This window comes from Chlorocebus sabaeus, chromosome 24 (assembly GCF_047675955.1).
Source record: "Chlorocebus sabaeus isolate Y175 chromosome 24, mChlSab1.0.hap1, whole genome shotgun sequence".
Lineage (NCBI taxonomy): Eukaryota > Metazoa > Chordata > Mammalia > Primates > Cercopithecidae > Chlorocebus > Chlorocebus sabaeus.
This window is the reverse complement of record NC_132927.1, coordinates 61,766,199-61,785,285: the sequence shown is the minus strand read 5'-3', so window position 1 is coordinate 61,785,285 and position 19,087 is coordinate 61,766,199.

Sequence of the window (19,087 nt, the reverse complement as noted above, 5' to 3'; positions counted from 1 at the left end):
TGAAAAAGTGATTAATTATTTATTAGCGATTTACCAAAAAATAATCCTTTAACTATGTACTCCTACAATTGTTTTCAAAGACAAATGATTCCCCCCATGTTTAGGTGAATATACTTAATGAACACAACTCAGTATAATGATCTTCCTAAAAATGCCCCTTTTGTTTCCTTTTCTGAGACTTCTAATATATGAAAAAATAAATAATACCAAAAGGCTTTTATTAAATTGTGAAAAATTTAAAATTTCCACACTTGTTAAAGAAATACTTTTAAGCACACACGTGCAGTTATTTGCTTGTATTTTTCCCCTGATACTAACAGGATTTATAAAGATGTTATTTTATAGCTCACTTTGCTAGTTACAACATTTGGGGCTTTTGGGATCAGTTACTTAAACTGTCCCTGATTCCTTTTCTTATATGCAAAGTAGAGGTAACAATAAGACTTACTTTAAGAAATTAAAATACCTAGAACAGTGCTCATGGAAAGTTCAATAAATTGCAATTATTGTTATTACTGGCATTGAGCAATGTGGTTTCATAAAAGAACAAGCATTTAAAAACTGACAAACATTGGCCGGGCAGGGTGACTCACGCCTGTAATCCCAGCACTTTGGGAGGCCGAGGTGGATGGATCACGAGGTCAGGAGATGGAGACCATCCTGGCTAACACGGTGAAACCCCGTCTCTACTAAAAATACAAAAAAATTAGCTAGACGTGGTGGCCATGGTGGTGGACGCCTGTAGTCCCAGCTACTTGGGAGGCTGAGGCAGGAGAATAGCATGAACCCAGGAGGCGGAGCTTGCAGTGAGCCAAGATTGCACCACTGCATACCAGCCTGGGTGACAGAACTCCAGCCTGGGTGACAGAGCGAAATTCCGTCTCAAAAAAATAAAAAGGACAAATATCATTTAATATGTCAGCTCATCTTCTGTGACCACAGCTATATGTTAGTGTGCTCTGGTCACCACAAGAGAATACCACAGACTGGATGGCTTAAGCAACAGAAATTTATTTTCTCACAGTTCTGGAGGCTGGAAGTCAAAGATCAAGGTGCCAGCAGCATTGGTTTCTAGTGAGGCCTCTCTTCCTGGCTTGCAAATGACCACCTTCCCACTGTCTTTACACAAGCTTTCCTCTGTGTAAGTGCATTCCTAGTGTCTCTTCCTCTTCTTATGTTAATATTAACATAAGTTCTATTGGATTAAGGCCCTATCTTTATGACCTCATTTGACCTAAATTATCTTCTTTTAGACCTTATCTCCAAATAGAGTCACATTGGGGCTTAGGAGTTTGACATATGAATATTGGGGAGCACCATAGGGTCCATAACAAGGTAGAACAGCATTTGGGGATATCTTCAATATATGAATTTGAAGTTCTTTATATAAAGCCTAAGTCAAAATCCACCCCCCACCCTCCCTTCCCACTAGAAGGTTTAAAGAGGTCATCTGATTCCCATTTTAAATGAATGACTTCGGCTCCTCTTTGGAGTTCCACTCATTAACATGCTTTTCTTTCTCCAGTCCTGTATTAACATATATTTCCATGGGGTTTTCCATTGCTTTTATTTTATTTCTTAGAGGACTGGTGGGGAGCTTGATTACTACTTGATGCCAGGAAATAAGAGATTCAGAAATGGAATAAATAGGGAACAGTGGAACATTTGTCTGGGCATGCCATCAGCCTCAAGCATGTTAAGAATGTTGCTGGAATGGCTTTGCCATCAGAGGAATGGTTCTAGCACCACACATCAGTCCTTCACTTGGGGAAGCGTGAAATTCCTAAGGTTTTAAAAATAACAGAATGATAGAATAGGCTCTCATTGCAACAAACTGAATCTCACCCACAATTATAATAAATATGATTTGGAGAATGATGACATTTTAAATTGAGAGCAAAGTGTCTCCAACCAGAAAGCAGTAATGACTAATTTCGCATTGTGCGGAATAACTCATTTGTTGGGGAAACCTAACTCCTATGCTTAGATTCTCATTGTTCTTTTTATGATAACTGCCCAACGTCTCTGTTTAGTTATGATGTCAGTTTGATATACTATGTAGTATGAACAACTCATCACATGAAACAAACAGCGAGCTAATTTTCTACAAGTGTGCAAGTAAATACTGAATTATGGTTAACCCTTAGAGCCATGCACTTGAGAAAACTTCCAGGTTCCTTTTACAGTCTGCCAATCTTTAAAACAATTTCCACCATCCCACATGCTTGTATAAAACCTCAAAGGGAACTATCATTTTATTTTATTTAATATGGCTAGCAATTCTATTTTTAAGTATTATTATGATCTAGATAAGCTAAGTAATCTATAGGCCTTAATAGTATCTTACAGCCACTAGATCTTCAGGTAGATTTGATAAAACATTAATTGTTACCTATAGGAAGCCCTTGGTTGGCTATATTTTCGTAAGTCCTAAAGAGGCGGATCACCTGAGGCCAGGAGTTCGAGACCAGCCTGGCTAACATGGTGAAACCCCATCTCTATTAAAAAAATGAAAACAAAAAAACCAAAAATTAGCCAAGCGTGGTGGGATGCATCTGTAATTCCAGCTACTTGGGATGCTGAGGCGGGAGAATCACTTGAACCTGGGAAGTGGAGGTTGCAGTGAACCGAGATTGTACCATTGCACTCCAGCCTGGGTGACAAGAGTGAAACTCTGTTCCTCCCCCCACAAAAAGAAGCTCTATTAAAACAATACCTTTTGGCCCACATTATAAAAACAAAGTCGCAATATCCAAAATGAAGATGGTAGTAACAGATAAAAATATCCTTGCATAGAAATCTAACTCATACAAATACGTGGCTTGACCAGTATTATTGGTAGATGGTTTTTAACAATTCTTACAGCCTGGATCTTCAAAATATGGGTCCTCTAATTTTCTTTCTTATTCCAGATCTGACAGACCCAAGTAAGTAGCAGACAAGTAATGCTAGAAAAAACATCAGCCAGCACATTTCTGGCAGCTGGGTTTTATGGCCAGGCCCTGGGGAAAGTGAACCTACATTTGTCTCCAAGAAAAGATGAGTAGGCCATAGTGGGAGAAACTGTGCATGAGAAAATCAGGGCAAATGTTAGTGTGATTCTGGCTATGTGTGGCTTGGTCTCTCACGGTGGAGTCTTAGTTTTTCTCTTTGGCTCACAGTTAAATGACAACTGTTTCAGGGAAAAACTCTCTCACACTACGTTTTCCCTCTGCTTTCACATCACCACAACAATCATCAACAGAGAAGCCTTCTGTGACCAAAGTTATGGGGGTTTCTTCCCATACACCAAGCAGCAGGTCCTCTAATTCAGTTCCGTAGGGTAGACACTATCCACCCAGAGATGGTGTCAGATCCCACAGATTGAGGACTCAGTCCCACAGGACCACCCCCTTCCTTCCTCTCAGTCACCAGTCCCAGCCTCCAGAAATCCTGACCAACTGGCTTCAAGTTGGGATTCCCATGACCCCTTCTTTGAGTTCAGTTAATTGAGTTCACTTAACTGGCTAGAGCAGCTCACAGAATTCAGGGAAACACTTCCTTATGTTTACCCATTATTACAAAGGCTATTTTAAAGGATACAAATAAACAGCCAGATGATGAGACGCCTATGGTGAGGACTAGAAGGGTCCCAAGTGCAGGAGCTTCTGTCCCCGTGGACTTGGGGCGTGCCACCCTCCGGGCATGCAGATGAGTTCTTCACCTTTCTGATGGCCGCCATGTGTTCAGCTTGCCAGAAGCTCCCAGAACCCTGTTCTTTGGACCTTTTTTGGAGACTTCGCTGGTTGTGTATCACTGAAGCATGAATGATCATGTGGAAATGTAACTGTACACAAAGGATAGGCTCTAAATCCAGCAAGACCTGTCTGTTCAGATTCTTCTTAGCCTGTCTGTGCGGTGTACTCTTCCCCAGGATATGCAGTAGGACCCTCTCTGGGGTGAGGTCTTATGATCCACAATCAGATGAGAATCTTGCCTTGGGCAAGTGAAAGGAGGACAAGAGAAAGTGAGAGAGAAACATTGTGCTTCTGAAACCTAAAGTACCCCCAACGTTGTAACAAGACAATGACAGTGGAAAATGGAAAATGGGAGTTATGAGCTAGGAACTGTGAATAAAAACCTATATGTACATATATGATCATAATTTTCACACAAGAAACCCAGCAGTGACTATACACTTTTGTGGTTGTTTCTGAGCTTTTTGGTCTCCTGTACCTTCCACCTCCTCTGTGTAATAACTGGGTCTGTGTTCCAGCCTCAACCTTAAAGTTAACTTCTCCAAGAAATCATTCACCTTCCCAGCATTTGGAATTACTGTTTTATGACACAATAGATTGACAATAATACGTGTACTATATGATAATCATTGCGGGGGGGGTGTGTGGGGGAAAGAAGGCTGACCAAACAGGGAGATTGTCTGGCTTTGGAAAGCTATCACGAGTTGGCAATTGTTAGAGAGTGACTCAGCTGTCTGGCTTTATCTACCTTTCAGACAGATTTAGGTGAGCTGGAGACAGATTCAACAGTAAGGCTTATTCACACATAGGCATGCCTGGATCAGCCAAGTCTCATCAGCATACAGGAAGGGCAAATATCCATGATTGCATTAGGCAAATCCTACCTTTTCTCTGTTGAGATGCCATCAATTTAAACTTTCTAAGCTAAGAGCTGTCTAATTATATTTAAGCATATATTTCTACGTATTTCTTCACACATTCATTATGTTTTTAGTTTGTTCATTTACTAAATGTTTGCAATGTAACGGTGTCAAACCCATTTAATGATTTAGGAACATTTGTACTCATTTTGCAGAGGAGATCGAGGCTTAGAAAGGTTAGATGACTTTCTCCAAGTCATATTGCTGATTTATGCGAGAGAAGAGACCAGAGTTAATACTTCTTTGTACATTTCCCACTAAATTGTTACTTAGTTGTCTTTTTACATTCAGATTTTATATAATTCTAAAATACTTAAGCGTATTGAGTGCCTTGTGTATACGAGGTTCCATTCATACAGGTCCAGTTTCTGAGGCTGAGAAGAACACACACAGAATAGCAAGGAAGAGGAACGGAAGCTGGCGGGCTCTTTGATGACTTCCCTGTGTCATGAGCCCATCCTGGGGACGTGTACCTCTACTTTCTTGTCATGCAAGACAGTTACATACCCTTATTGTTTATTTAAATTAATGGTTTGTCACTCTTTTATTTGCAACTAAAAGTTTTTAACTACTAGACTAAAATAATAAGGATAGTGCAATGACAAAGTAAAATAAAAGGGGTTTTTTTTTTAAGCCTTCAACTTAAACAAATTTGCAAAAACACAACCCCATTAAAAAGTGGGCAAAAGACATCAACAGACACTTCTCAAAAGTAGACATACATGTGGCCAACAACGTGAAAAAAAGCTCAACATTGCTGACCATTACAGAAATGCAAATCAAAACCACAATGAAATATCATCTCATGCCAGCCAGAATAGCTATTATTAAAAAGTTAAAAAAAACAACAGATACTGGTGAGGCTGTGGAGAAAAAAGAACACTTTTACATTGTTAGTAGGAGTGTAGGAGTTCAATCATTGTAGGAGACAGTGGGTGATTTCTCAAATACCTAAAGGCAGAAATACCATTTGACCCAGCAATCCCATTACTGGATATACACCCGAAAGAATATAAATCATTCTGTTATAAAGATACATGCACTTATATATTCATTGCAGCACTATTCACAATAGCAAAGACATGGAATCAGCTTATGTGCCTGTCAGTGATAGATTAGACAAAGAAAATGTGGTCCATATACGACATGGAACACTATGCAGTTATAAAAAGGAATGAGGTCATGTCCTTTGCAGGAACATCAGTGGAATTGCAAGCCATTATCCTCAGCAAACCAATGCAGGAACAGAACACCAAACACCGCATGTTCTCACTTATAAGTCAGTGGGAGCTGAATTATAAGAACACATGGACAGAGGGAGGGAACCACACACACTGGGGGCAGAGGGGTTGCGAGGAGGGAGACCATTAGGAAGAATAGCTAATGGATGCTGGACTAAATACCTAGGTGATGGGATGCTCTGTGTAGCAAGCCACCATGGCACACATTTACTTATGCCACAAACCACATCCTGCACATGTACCCTTGAACTTAAAGTTGAAAAGAAATAAAGCCTTAAAAAAAGCCCATGCTGAACATATTTGAGTTTGTAAGAGTCATGTGTGAAGAGGATTTTTTTTTTTTTTTATTATACTTTAAGTTCTAGGGTACATGTACATAGCGTGCAGGTTTGTTACATGTGTATACTTGTGCCATGTTGGTGTGCTGCACCCATCAACTTGTCAACACCAATCAACTCGTCATTTACATCAGGTATAACTCCCAATGCAATCTCTCCCCCCTCCCCCCTCCCCATGATAGGCCCCAGTGTGTGATGTTCCCCTTCCCGAGTCCAAGTGATCTCATTGTTCAGTTCCCACCTATGAGTGAGAACATGCGGTGTTTGATTTTCTGTTCTTGCGATAGTTTGCTGAGAATGATGGCTTCCCGCTGCGTCCATGTCCCTACAAAGGACACAAACTCATCCTTTTTTATGGCTGCATAGTATTCCATGGTGTGTATGTGCCACATTTTCTTAATCCAGTCTGCCACTGATGGACATTTGGGTTGATTCCAAGTCTTTGCTATTGTGAATAGTGCCGCAATAAACATATGTGTGCATGGGTCTTTATAGCAGCATGATTTATAATCCTTTGGGTATATACTCAGTAATGGGATGGCTGGGTCATATGGTACTTCTAGTTCTAGACCCTTGAGGAATCACCATACTGTTTTCCATAATGGTTGAGCTAATGTGTGGTATTATTTACAATACCACATAATGTGTGGTACTATTTACCACACATTATTATAATACCACATAATGTGTGGTATTATTTACAATCCCACCAACAGTGTAAAAGTGTTCCTATTTCTCCACATCCTCTCCAGCACCTGTTGTTTCCTGACTTTTGAATGATTGCCATTCTAACTGGTGTGAGATGATCTCTCATTGTGGTTTTGATTTGCATTTCTCTGATGGCCAGTGATGATGAGCATTTTTTCATGTGTCTGTTGGCTGTATGAATGTCTTCTTTTGAGAAATGTCTGTTCATAGCCTTTGCCCACTTTTTGATGAGGTGGTTTGTTTTTTTCTTGTAAATTTGTTTGAGTTCTTTGTAGGTTCTGGATATTAGCCCTTTGTCAGATGAGTGATTGCAAAAATTTTCTCCCATTCTGTAGGTTGCCTGTTCACTCTGATGGTAGTTTCTTTTGCTGTGCAGAAGCTCTTTAGTTTAATTAGATCCCATTTGTCAATTTTGGCTTTTGTCGCCATTGCTTTTGGTGTTTTAGACATGAAGTCCTTGCCCATGCCTATGTCCTGAATGGTATTACTTAGGTTTTTTTCTAGGGTTTTTTGGTGTTAGGTCTAACATTTAAGTCTCTAATCCATCTTGAATTAATTTTCGTATAAGGAGTAAGGAAAGGATCCAGTTTCAGCTTTCTACTTATGGCTAGCCAATTTTCCCAGCACCATTTATTAAATAGGGAATCCTTTCCCTATTTCTTGTTTTTGTCAGGTTTGTCAAAGATCAGATGGCTGTAGATGTGTGGTATTATTTCTGAGTACTCTGTTCTGTTCCATTGGTCTATATCTCTGTTTTGGTATCAGTACCATGCTGTTTTGGTTACTGTAGCCTTGTAGTATAGTTTGAAGTCAGGTAGCGTGACGCCTCCAGCTTTGTTCTTTTGACTTAGGATTGTCTTGGCAATGCAGGCTCTTTTTTGGTTCCATATGAACTTTAAAGCAATTTTTTCCAATTCTGTGAAGAAACTCATTGGTAGCTTGATGGGGATGGCGTTGAATCTATAAATTACTTTGGGCAGTGTGGCCATTTTCACGATATTGATTCTTCCTATCCAAGAGCATGGTATGTTCTTCCATTTGTTTGTGTCCTCTTTTCTTTCACTGAGCAGTGGTTTGTAGTTCTCCTTGAAGAGGTCCTTTACGTCCCTTGTAAGTTGGATTCCTAGGTATTTTATTCTCTTTGAAGCAATTGTGAATGGAAGTTCATTCATGATTTGGCTCTCTGTTTGCCTGTTACTGGTGTATAAGAATGCTTGTGATTTTTGCACATTAATTTTGTATCCTGAGACTTTGCTGAAGTTTCTTATCAGCTTAAGGAGATTTTGGGCTGAGACAATGGGGTTTTCTAAATATACAATCATGTCATCTACAAACAGGGACAATTTGACTTCTTTTCCTAACTGAATACCCTTTATTTCTTTCTCTTGCCTGATTGCCCTAGCCAGAACTTTCAACATTATGTTGAATAGGAGTGGTGAAAGAGGGCATCCCTGTCTTGTACCAGTTTTCAAAGGGAATTTTTCCAGTTTTTGCCCATTCAGTATGATATTGGCTGTGGGTTTGTCATAAATAGCTCTTATTATTTTGAGATACGTTCCATCAATACCGAATTTATTGAGCGTTTTTAGCATGAAGGGCTGTTGAATTTTGTCAAAGGCCTTTTCTGCATCTATTGAGATAATCATGTGGTTTTTGTCTTTGGTTCTGTTTATATGCTGGATTACGTTTATTGATTTGCGTATGTTGAACCAGCCTTGCATCCAAGGGATGAAGCTCACTTGATTGTGGTGGATAAGCTTTTTGATGTGCTGCTGAATCCGGTTTGCCAGTATTTTATTGAGGATTTTTGCATCGATGTTCATCAGGGACATTGGTCTAAAATTCTCTTTTTTTGTTGTGTCTCTGCCAGGCTTTGGTATCAGGATGATGTTGGCCTCATAAAATGAGTTAGGGAGGATTCCTGAAGGGGCTGCTTTGAATTTACACAATGTGGTTCACTACCAGAAATGCTAGGAAACTCTCATTATAAAATTATTCACTTTATAACATAATGTCAAGTACAGGTACTTTCTTTTTAAAAAGATAATATATATACTTTATGTTCTAGGGTACATGTGCACAACGTGCAGGTTTGTTACATAGGTATACCTGTGCCATATTGGTTTGCTGCACCCATCAACTCGTCATTTACATTAGGTATTTCTCCTAATGCTATCCCTCCCCCAGGTTCCCACCTCTCAACAGGCCCCAGTGTGTGATGTTCCTCGCCCCGTGTCCATGTGTTCTCATTGTTCAACTCTCACCTATGAGTGAGAACATGCGGTGCTTGGTTTTCTGAAGTACAGGTACTTTCAAAACAGTGTTGTACCAGGATGATGGTGGATGATGGTGGACGATGGTGGACGATGGTGGACGATGGTGGACGATGGTGGACGGGTCATGGACTGCAGATGCTTTCCATGAGAGCATGTAATTCAGACTGGGCCTGGGAGAGCAGCATATGATATAAATGGCTTAGGTTTCTAAAATCCCAGTATGAGAGAAGTGTGCAAGATGAAATCTGATTGCATTTTCCATATCAGGAACACCTTTGTAGACACCTGATTTCAAGGATTCATAAATATTAGGCCTGTTTCACAAAGAGTTGTTATAGGGCAAAATAAAATGTGACAGTGTGTATCATTACTCTGTAATGATCGGTGATGTTGATCCTTTTTTCAGATGTTTCTTGGCTGCATGTATATCTTCTTTTGAGAAGAGTCTGTTTATGTCCTGTTGCCACTAACGAGAGGTAACATTTGTGGCATTTACTATTTTCCATGCACTATTCAAACTGCTTTTCATGTCTTTCCCTAGTAGAGCCTCATGCCCTTGTTAGAGAGGATACTTATAATCCCTCTCTTTATATATGAAGAACCTGTAGCTCGGTGTAGCTTGGTGTAGTGAAATAACTGGTGTAATACCATTAAACTAGTAAGTAGAAGAACCAGGATTTGAACATAAACAGGGTTACAATCTCTACGCCCTACTGTCAATTGCAATAAAGCTATAAGCATTTTATATTACTTGCACACCAAATAGATCATTTCCCTGAGTGCTGGTTGTCTGCTTTCATGTAGTGTTGCCATACCTTGAAGACGTGAAGTTTCTTATCCTTGAAAGAAGATAAAAGTCACCTTAACTGTAATTGAGATGAAAGACGGGGTGAAAGTAGGAACATTGTATAGAATAGCTGAGGTTTTGCTTCAGTCTCTTTGCTATATGTTATCATGGGCACATGTGCAACCTTGGGTTAAAGGGAAAAGGAATTCAGTGGAGAAATTGAAGTAGTCCTTCTCCTTGTCAGTGGGTGTTATCACCCATTAATATTTGGTCATGTGGGAAGTAGAACAAATGAAATCTTTAGAATCAGATAAATCTGAGTAAATTGTATTCCACCATTTTTCTGGCTAAGTCTTGGTTTCCCTATGTTCAAAACTATGAGCAATGCCTATGTCATAATGTCATTGAGGGAAGTTGCATATGTCTGTAATTCTCTGTGCATTTATCAAGCAAAATGCTTGGCACAGAGGTGAAACAACAAACAATAGTTATAGTTATTATATATATGATTATATAATAGTTATAATAATACAATTGTTTTCTATTAGCAGCTATTACTACCTTGCTAACTACTAGTTTATTTTCTCATTTTGTCTTTCTAATCTCGCCTGGCTGCTCTGGCTCTTAATGGCCTCTCTAGGAGTTGAATTATTTTTCTTTTCTTCATTTTCAACTGAGAAAATTTATTAACTGTATCATTATGGTTTGAATTAAAAAATATTTTAATCAAAGTGCTTCTAAAGTCAACCAATTCATATTTCTAGCATGCTCCTATTCCCTCTTTGATATTACCACCTTTTCTTAAAATGTGGCTAAGAGAAAAGGCTATGATGCTCATATAAGCTGAGGCACATAGCCCTATCAAGGGAAACCTCCTCTGTCTTTTCTGCTTGTTACAGGTGATTTAGAGAACTCCTAAGTAGGATAGTGTGGTTTTAAAATGATGTGCTTGACCGGGTGCAGTGGCTCATGCCTGTAATCCAAGCACTTTGGGAGGCTGAGGCAGGTGGATCATGAGGTCAGGAGTTCAAGACCAGCCTGACCAATATGATGAAACCCTGTCTATACTAAAAAATACAAAAATTAGCTGGGCGTGGTGGTGCGTGCCTGTAATCCCAGCTACTCAGGAGGCATAGGCAGGAGAATCACTTGAACCTGGGAGGTGGAGGTTGCAGTGAGCCCAGATTGCATCACTGCACTCCAGCCTGGGTGACAGAGACTCCGTCTCAACAACAACAACAACAACAACAAAATCATGTACTTGTAGACAAAGACTAGACCAAAGAATGACTTAAGGAAACTTCTATCTTAAAATTTGTAGTTATATTCAATTTGGATAACTCTATTCATTTTTCACGATGGCTTCCATCTCATTAGATATGTTTCGACAATTAAATAACACATATGTAGCACCCAGCATATAGTAAATATGTAGTCAAAAACCTAGCATATAGTAAATCCTATTAATTGCTAGCAATTACCAGTATTGTTTACTCTGTTGTGGAACTACAGGTACAGCTTTGCAAACAGTAATGGTAAGTGACAGGCAACTTAATACAGGTTGTTTTCCTTCTGCACAGTTATTAAGCGGTTGCCTTTCTCAGCTTTAAACCCTCTTGTATTCTGGAGAAAACCACACTTCTTTGCCAGCTATCTTCTGTTAGGCTCTGACAATAGTCAGACTTAAAAGGAGACTGGAAGGCAGGAGGAGGCATGGACCTCCTTCAGAGGACTCTCACGGCTCTTCAAGTAGAGGGCACCTTCCCCAGTAACAGGGAGTGAGTGCTTTCTGCTCTTATCTGCTGTCCTTATTGGGGTCATCCTTGAAATAGCTCTTCTCACTGACGTCAAAAGTAGATTCCAAAAGCTGCAATTGCTCCCCATTTATAGTTTATCCACATGCTAGAAATAGCCTCTTAAAGCCTCCTCAACTTTATTAAAGCCAGTTAATCTAGGTCCTAACTCCACGGAGGTCCCTTTTTTGAACCCCTGATGTGTTAGTACCAACTAGCAGGGACCCCGCCACCAGAATTCTAGGTTCAGGCTCTGCAAGACTCTTCTCTAAACTTCTAAATTTTAATAATACCACCCTCATCCCATTATTCATGAACCCTAAAGGAGACGGTTGCTCCTTCCAGTAACTACCTATGTGAATCCACAGTGTCCCTCTTGTGTCTTTCGCTTCTGTAATACTTGTTTGTCCATGCTTTATAACAACTTTTTCCGTTAAAATAACTAGTGGATTTTTTTTCCCCTGACAAGACCCAGACTAATAAGTGATCCCACGTTCTGCTCAGGGGATAGCAAATATTGCAAACCTAGGAAAGCCTTTTTTATTTTTTTTTTATTTTTTTATTTTTGAGAAGGAGTCTTGCTCTGTCACCCAGGCTGGAGTGCAGTGGTGTGATCTTGGCTCACTGCAACCTCCACCTCCCTGGTTCAAGCAATTCTCCTGCCTTAGCCTCCCGAGTACCTGCGATTACAGGTGCATGCCACCATGCCTGGCTAATTTTTTGTATTTTTGGTAGAGATGGGGTTTCACTGTGTTAGCCAGGATGGTTTTGATCTTGATCTCCTGACCTCATGATCTGGAAAGCCTTTTATTATGTGTAAACTAATCTCAAATGGTGGATTTAAGATTATAGAATATTAGAGTAATTAAAAGTTAGATCTATCTTTCTAATAATTGTGGTTGTGCACATTTTCTTCTCAAGATCTATATTGACATACGTGTGTGTGTGTATACATACATCTTAAGATTACATTGACATATGTGTGTGTGTATATACATGTATCTTAAGATTACATATTATCTATCACTTAGAATCCTGTGATTTGAAGAAAAATTCTCTCAGGTTACAGTGCCCAAGAATATTATTGGATTGGAGGAAGGTTTATACTCTTTAACTTAAAATGTCAAGAAAATTAAAATGAAGGATTTTTTTTTCCTACAAAATATTTGACTTAAACTTTATCATGTAACTTTAAATGAATATGTAGATTGTCAGTGACTTGGGGGCCTTCCTGTTTTTAACTTTTATTTGCATATTTTTTAAAGCCTATCTTTCTCCTCCAGCCCTCCGCCCCCACCCAGGTTTAGTCTATAGTCACACTTTTTTTTTCTTTTTAAACACATTCCTTGTGTATGTTCTTGCATTGTTAGAAACTAAAAGACTTAATACTAATCTGGCAACTGTAACCAAAGTAAAGATTTCAGCATTGGCTGGGCGCGGTGGCTCAAGCCTGTAATCCCAGCACTTTGGGAGGCTGAGACAGGTGGATCACGAGGTCAGGAGATTGAGACCATCCTGGCTAACACGGTGAAACCCCGTCTCTACTAAAAAATACAAAAAACTAGCCGGGCGAGGTGGCGGGCACCTGTAGTCCCAGCTACTCAGGAGGCTGAGGCAGGAGAATAGCGTGAACCTGGGAGGCGGAACTTGCAGTGAGCTGAGATCCAGCCACTGCACTCCAGCCTGGGTGACAAAGCGAGACTCCGTCGCAAAAAAAAAAAAAAAAAAAAAAAAAAAAGAGTTCAGCATTACAAATAAAAGCATAGTAAATGTTGGAAAACATTAGAGAGGAGAAGGGGAGCCAGAAGTTAACCATGTTGCGAATGACTGACCTCAACACAATCAAACTGGCTTATCTTCTCGTAAAGTTCAAATAAAGTCTAACACCATACGAGTTTAAGACTACCATACCTACTGCACTGACTCTCTCTCTATATATATATCCACACACACACATATATATACACACCATACAGATATACATACACACACATATATACACACACACAAGTGTGTGGGTATTCAAAGAAATTAAAGAAATTTCATAGATACAGAAGCAGTGCTTTCCCAAACTAAATCACATTAAAGTACAAAATGCATATATATATATAACTGTGTGTATATATTAATATATATACATACATATACATCTGTGTGTATATATATACATATATACACATCTGTGTGTATATATATACATATATACACATCTGTGTGTATATATATCTGTATAGTACATATATGAGTGTGTATATATATAGTCATGCTTGAATAGCTTACTTACAGAAGTATTCAGAAAACTACAAATGAATCTCTCAAGATGAGCCAACTGTAAGAGATATTGATTTTTTCTATGTCATGGGTAAAAATAATTTAGGGATAGGCTGAGTCTTTCTACTTCATTTGATCTGTTGAAATATGAATTGAATCTGATAATATTTGAAAAATGTTTAAAACTAAATTCAGTGGAAAGTATCAAGGTTTATTAAAGGAAATGAAAGCTCTAATATTAATCACTTTAGTTAAGAAAACATGTTTGCGCTCAAGTGGGCACTAACTGGGTTATAATTGTAATGGAAAACAGAAATTTCTTCTTATGTGATATATCTCAGTTTTAATTTAGAGCAGAGCCAAACAAAATTAATTACAACTACTTGGCAGTATATGCAAAGCCACATTCTATGCTTTCGATAGATACAATAAAGAATTACTATTACTTGTCTCTTTCTTGAGTACCTTCTTAAAATGTCTGAGTTTACTAGTCGAATTCATGGTATAGCTCCCCAAACCATTGATCAATTTACTAAACGTATTAGTGTACTTGTTTGTTTCCTAGTATAGAGAATTCACTGAGGTTCGTTGCCTTATTCTTTTTGTACTGGTTAGATGTTTCTGAAAGAAGCAGCATGTTCAAGTGGAAAGTTAGGTTTAAGTCACTAATATGGTTTATCTCTGTCTCACCACCCAAATCTCATCTTGAACTGTAATATGAATTGTAATCTCCTGGTGTTGAGGGAGGGACCTGGTGGGAGATGATTGGATCCCCATGGTGTTCTTGTGACAGTCAGTGAATTCTCATGACATTTGATGGTTTTATAAATGGCACTTTCCCCTGCCCTTTCTCCTGCAGGCTTGTGAAGAAGGCATATATTTCTCCTTTGCCTTCTGTCATGATTATAAGTTTCCTGAGGCCTCCCAGCCATGCAGAACTGTGAGCTGTGAGTCAATTAAACCTCTGTTCTTTATAAACTACCCAGTCTCAAGTATTTCTTTATGACAGTGGGAAAACAGGCTAATACAGTCACATTTCCCCCAAAAGAAAGTATATAACAGAATTATTATGGGTTTTAAATGACACAATTTTCTAGAATATAATCTCCATGAGGACAGAAATTTTTGCCTGCGCTCTATTCCAACAGCCTAGAACAGTGCCCGGAACATAATAGGTGGTCAATAAATAGTTATGGGCTGGGCACAGTGGCTCATGCCTGTAATCCCAGCACTTTGGGAGGCCAAGGCAAGCAGATTACTTGAGGTCAGCAGTTCAACATCAGCCTGGCCAACATGGCAAGACCCTGTCTCTACTAAAAATACAAAAATCAGCTGGGCATATTGGTGCACGCCTGTAATCCCAGCTACTTGGGCGGCTGATGCATGAGAATCACTTGAACCCGGGAGGTGGAGGTTGCAGGGAGCTGAGATGGCGTCACTGCACTCCAGCCTGGGCAACAGCATGAGACTCTGTCTCAAAAAATTAAAAAAATAAATAAATAATACATAATACATAAATACATAACTATGGAGTGAATGAATAATAGTTTTAAATCCACGTTGTAAACTGCAAAGCTCTGTGAAAGTATTATTGCTCCCTGGTATGGTTTGGCTCTGTGTCCTCACCCAAATCTCACCTTGTAGCTCCCATAATTCCCACATGTTGTGGGAGTGACCCAGGGGAAGATGATTGAACCATGGGGGTGGGTCTTTCCCATGCTGTCCTCGTGATAAGTGAATGGGTCTCATGAGATCTGATGGTTTTAAAAACAGGAACTTATCTGAACAAGCTCTCTCTTTGCCTGCTGCCATCCACGTAAGGTGTGATTTGCTCCTCCTCACCTTCTGCCATGATTGTGAGGTCTCTCTAGCCATGTGGAACTGAAAGTCCAATAAACCTTTTTCTTTTGTAAATTGCCCAGTCCTGGGTATGTTTTTATCAGCAGTGTGAAAACGGACTAAACATTCGCTAATATACTTTGATGTCAAACGTGTTGTCAAATGTTATTGAAACTCACTCAATAGATAATTCCTGCCCCTTATTATAAAATAAATCCCACCTTGGATTTATTTGGTTTTGTGTCCTGCTTGGAGATAAGCATTTTGCTAAAAAGAAGAATTTGTTTAGGTACAGAAGCAGTGCTTTCCCAAACTAAATCACATTAAAGTACAAAAAGGTAGTAGTGTATATGTGTGTTTGTATCTCTGTGTATGTAAGTCTCTCATTTGTAAGTATATCTGTGAGTATGTGTTACTGCTACTTTGATCTTTAGTCTCTCACACATATGTGAGATGCTAGTTTGTGAGACTCTTAGAACCGAAGGACCAGCCAAATATATAGGACTTTACTTTGCCAAGTCTTAATTCAGCACTTTCCAAGACCACCTATCATAGAAAGTTTAAAACAGAGAAGGGAAAAAGGGAAAGAGAACAAAACTAAAAAAGATTTGTGCATTAGGTAGAACTGCTTTATATAAATCTTGAGATAATACAACAAATTACAAGATGAATTCACTTAGTCTTCTGTTTTTATGGCTTGCTGTGAACTGAGTTTTCCATCTTCTCAAGTTCCTATATGAGACACACGGTTTTTGTGGGAACATCAAACTACTCCAGAGTCTATGAATCCTCCTTTGTACTTTTTGCAAAGGCTGTGTATTTTCTAACTCTATGAGTGGGAGTCACTTCTTTCCTTAGTCAATTTCATTCTATATAACTCTATCTAGAAGCCCAATATACTACTTTGCAGGCAGCTATGAGCAAAATCCCTGTGATCCCTGTGGATATAATGGATGTATTTTTTCATTCTTTTTTTACTATTATTTTTAAAACCATCTCCCCTTGTGAATCAACACTCTTGGTCATGCTCTTTCAACAAGCTTATGACTACCACATGGTCAGCTTTAATAATGAGGTTTAAAGATAACTTAAAGATGAGAATGTTTGTTTCTCTGCCTGAAATAAAGAAAAGGGTCTGCAAACTGACTAGGATTTCTCACTAGACCTATTGTTGTGAGGGTTTGTTTTGCTCCACAAAAGAGAAACACATTTAAACTAGTTCAAGTCAAGTAAAGGAAGCAAGTGAAAGGAAAACAGGGAACATCATAGAATCCACAAGCAGGAAGTACAGGCAGTAGTACTCTTGAGTCTGGAGAATTAACGATCAAGCAATTTTCATTCATTCTCTTGCTCTCTTTCTTCCCTTCCACCTCATTCTTTTCTTGCTTTCTTTTCTCTTTCTTTTTTCCTTCAACAAGCATTTATTGAAATTTCTATCACCTCTTTAAGGAGCAAGGGAAACACCAGTGAACAAAACAAACTAAAACATTCCTTCTCTATGGATTCTATAATCTTTGTGCGTGTGTGTGTGTGTGTGTGTGTGTGTGTGTGAATGTATGAAAATAGTACATAAACAAACACAATATATGATATACTATGTCATAATACATCATATGTTGGTTACTGATAGAATGTGGAGAAAAATAAGAGAAGGATGGGGATCCAGAGAGCAAATGCAATTGCAGTTAAGGAGCCAGTAATTCAGTCTCTCACTTCTATTTTTCAGTCATGATTTCCGCAGCTCTTAGTATTTGCTTTCTCTTGATCCGTGTCACTCTTCCTATTTCCTCTCCTCAACTCCAGCTGTGTCCATGTGTTCTATGGACTCATCTTGTGTCCACTTGGTCGAATTTCACATGGTCTTTTAACTCGAGTGCCCACCATTAACTACAGTATAACTTTGGATTCTCTTAGTACCAATCCCTAAGAGGCTCTTAGAGCTTCAGCTGGACTCTGTTTAGACAAAACCCTTCCTAGAATGGCATAGGTCCATAAGATACTGTTGAACCAATGGATGAAATCTCTTAGTTACATATTTTGACTCCGTTGTGTGGATTTACCTACTGAGTCTTGAGGACCTCAGTATATAGTATAGTTGGCTGTCTGTATTCATGGATTCTTCATCCGTGGACACAACCAACTGCAGATAGAAAATGTATTTCTTGAAAATTGTATCTGTACTAAAAATGTACAGACCTTTTTTAAAATATCAAAACTCAGTTTTTTTAAAAGATCAAAACTCGGTTTTTTAAATTTTAAAATATAATCTCAAAATACTATAGAGACAATTTTTATGGAAGAAAATTTTAATTTTTGTTTGAAAGTCTGAAGTTTTGAATATTAAAAACCATGGGCTTGATGACACAAGTTTTAAGTAGCAGACTGGAGGTAAACTTTCTCCCTTTGTTTTCCCAATTACAGAAGAGGCACTATGCATCTGGGTTGGGAGAAAAGAGGAGCGTCATCAAGGAGAGCAGTTGAGTGAAATGGTTATAGGGAGTATCTGAGAAAGGGCTACAAGCTCTGCTACATCTTCCCTCTCTGGACTGCATCCCAGATTGATGGTTGGGACCTAGAGCTAACCACTCATTTATGGGTCAGGGCCTTACTTTCTTGGATGGAAATTGGGAGGCGAAAGCCTGTTAGACTCCACTGCCTTCACCTCCTGTCCTGCCTGAGTGATATGGCAGCCACAAGTAGAAAGTGTGGTCTGTTCAATCTAGGAAGACTGAATAGTCCTATAATGGTCTTCAAATTTCCATTCCCCAGACTTGAAACCAGAAAGTGGAACAGAAGAGCATCCAGAAGTTTCTTATGGTTTCCACCATGCTGAGGGATGTGAAAGTGGCTGAGAAATGGCCACAGGAGCTAAAAATACTTCATGATAGTGATGCCAGTGACCCAGGGTTACCTCTGAAATGTCAACCAGTGATACCACAGGAAATTAGATGCTTGGGTGGGGCAAGATGAGAGGTGCTAAGACAGGAAACCCGACAGGGTGGTGCATACCTTAGTAGATGAAGGATTATACAGGTGGGACTGGGCCAGGACCTGGACACTGTGAAAAATTCATGGAATTTGAATCAATACAGGGAAATAGGAGCAAGAGCAAAATCTGGAACTGAATGAGTTTACCAAGAACTGACTTCAGGTTAGGATTTTTGATAAGAGAAACAG